The sequence below is a fragment of the Myotis brandtii genome, unplaced genomic scaffold, assembly GCF_000412655.1.
Source record: "Myotis brandtii unplaced genomic scaffold, ASM41265v1 scaffold419, whole genome shotgun sequence".
Lineage (NCBI taxonomy): Eukaryota > Metazoa > Chordata > Mammalia > Chiroptera > Vespertilionidae > Myotis > Myotis brandtii.
In genome coordinates, this window is record NW_005366075.1 from 1,387,793 (window position 1) to 1,390,784 (window position 2,992).

Here is a 2,992-nt window from a genome sequence, read left to right on the forward strand (position 1 = left end):
AGGTCTCTTATTTTTGCATTTAGTGTTTTGTCGCGTAATCCAATATGAGCAGCATTTACATTTACTGTAATTACTTATGTTGCCTCTGTATTTCATATTTCCTTTTATTATGGTTCCTTTTTCCTCTTCTTATTTTCTCTTGCTTTATTCCAAATTAATAAATAAAATATTCTGTGGTTTGAGATTTACATTCTAATCTTATTCTTCTAAGGGGTTATCCCAAACTTATTTTGCTAGTTCCCAAGTCATCAATATCTGTATCTTCCCTCAAACAATACAAATAATTTAGTATTTATTATCTCATCTTTTTTCAAATTTTCCCTGAGATAATTTGGTTCCCATAGAATTTCAGTTTGGGATTGTTATAAATGTGTTTTTCTCCATTTTTTTCATCCTTGTTTCCCCACTATTTTCTTTCTTTACATTTTTAGACAAATACAAATTTTAAAAAGTTATTTGTTCACCCTTACATTCCATATCTCTATAACAGCATGCTGAATTTCTCTCTTTTCTTATTGGAGTTCTTCTTCCAAAAGTGTTCGTATTTTTTAAAATTGTGATAAAATATACATGACATAAAATTTACCATTTTAACTATTCTTTATTTTTTTAATTGTGGTCAAATACACATAATGCAAAATAAAATTTGCAAACGTAACTTTTTAAGTGTACAGTTCAGCAGTGTTAAGTACAATCAAATTGTTGTGCAACCATCACCACCCTCCATCTCTGAAACTCTGTACCCATTAAACCATAAGTCTCCATCTCCTCCTTCCTCCAGACCCTGGGAACCACCATTCTACTTTCTGTCTCTGAAGATTTGGATATTTTAGGTACCTCATATCGATGGAATCATAGAGCATTTGTCCTTTTGTGTCTGGCTTTTCACTTAGCATAATGTCCACGTTACAGCACTTGTCCAAATTTTCTTTTTTTAAGGCTGAAAAATATTCTATTGTATGTATATACCGCATATTGTTTATCCATTGGGTGGCTTCCACCTTTTGGTTATTGTGAATAATGTTGCTATGAATGTGAATATACAAACACTTGTTTGAGCTCCTGCTTTCAATTCTTTTATATATACCTGCAGAGAATTGCTAAATTGATGCTAATCTAGAATCTAGAATTTTAGAACCATATGATAATTCTATATTTAAGTTTTTGTGGACTGGCATACCATTCTACATATTGGCTGCACCATTTTACTTCTACATTCTTGCAAGCAATGCATATGGTTCCAGTTTCTCCACATCCTTAACACTTTGTTTTTATTAATAGCCATCTTTTTTTTAAACCTCCTCTGAGGATATGCTTTTATTGATTTTTAGAGGGTGAGGGAGAGAGAGAGAGAGAGAGAGAGAGAGAGAGAGAAACATTGATTGCTTGCCTCCTGTATGTGCCCCAACCCAGGATCGAGTCCACAACCTAGGTATGTGCCCTGGCTGGGAATCAAACTCAAAACCTTTTGGTGTACAGGATGATGCTCCAACCAACTAGGCCAGGGCTACATCTTAATGGGTGTGAAGTAAGGTACAGTCAAACCTTGTTTCTCCAATGTCTCCCGTCTCAAACAATTCAGTTCTGACCAAGTTGTTCACAGAAAAAAATGTCTTGGTTCTTGACCAAAACTTCAGTTGTCGACCTGATAACCCTTTCATGCTCAGCATGACAAAAAGTGTCTCTCAGGCAAAAAGGAGAGAATGCTTTTGTTGCTAGCAAAATAGATGATTAACACAATTTTAAAACATAAAATGCTAATGTTGCTAAGGGTGTGAAAGTGCTCACAAAACAACAATCACAGGCAATTGAATAGGTAGAAAAACTGTTGTTGATTAAATAAAGGAAAAACAGTTAGCAGGTAATAGCATTTTGAAGGCAGTGATATGTGAAAAATTCATTTTAAGCTAGTATGGGGTGATTCGGTAAATTTAAGAAATGTATTTATAGATTAAATGGTACATTATACATGTACTGTATATAAGAAGGGTCTGGAACAAATTAATTCAATTTACATTATTTCTAACTAGAGGCCCGATGCACAAAATTCATGCAAGAATAAGTCTTCCTTCCCCCAGCTGCTGGCACTGGCTTCCCTCTGGCACCTGGGACCCAGGCTTCCCTCTGGCACCCAGGACCTGGGCTTCCCTCACAGCCCCAGCTTCATCCAGAAGGTTGTCCAGAAGGATGTCCAGAAGGACATCCGGTCTAATTAGAATATTATGCTTTTATTATTATAGATGGGAAAAAATGATTTGGTTATCATACAAGTCACTTTTTGAACAGTCTTTTGGAACTAACTAAGTTCAAGAAATGAGGTTCCATTGTATTTCATTGTTGCCAGAGCTGACCAGCAGACCCTGAGCTGCGGGTGAATGGATTACTCAGACACAACTGTTTGCTGTGAAAGAGAGGGCTAAGGGGCTGCCTGGCTAAAGGAACCAGATAGCCTCGATTGCCTGCCTCGTTTTATTGTAATAGCAGTTTGAGATAAAGTTTATCTTTTAGATACAATCAGCAGGTTAAGTAATCTTGGGAGGACACATCTGTTTGTAGTGTCTTTTAAGCAAGGACACCCAAAAGATTAAGCATAAGGATTCCAGTAAACACCTGGGGGTCAAGGTATAATTAGGGGCACCGCCTTCGGCACTCCCCTAAGTCAGAATTCCAATAAACAGGGCAGACAACCTTCCCTTTTTCTCAGAATGTCCTCCTTACAAACTTTCCAACCAAGTCTCGCGTGCTCCCCAACACACTGTGATTTTGACTTACATTTTTATAATGATTAGTGATTTTTAAGTGATCTTTTCATGTGCTTATTGACCATTTACATACTGTCTTTGAATAAATGTTTATGAAAAGTCTTTTGCCCATTTTTGAATTGGGTTGTTTTCAGATTGTTCTTTGTTAGTGAATGAAAATGCAATGATTTTGGCATATTGACTTTGCATCCTGCTACTTTGCTGATTTCATTTATTAGTTCTAAAACCAT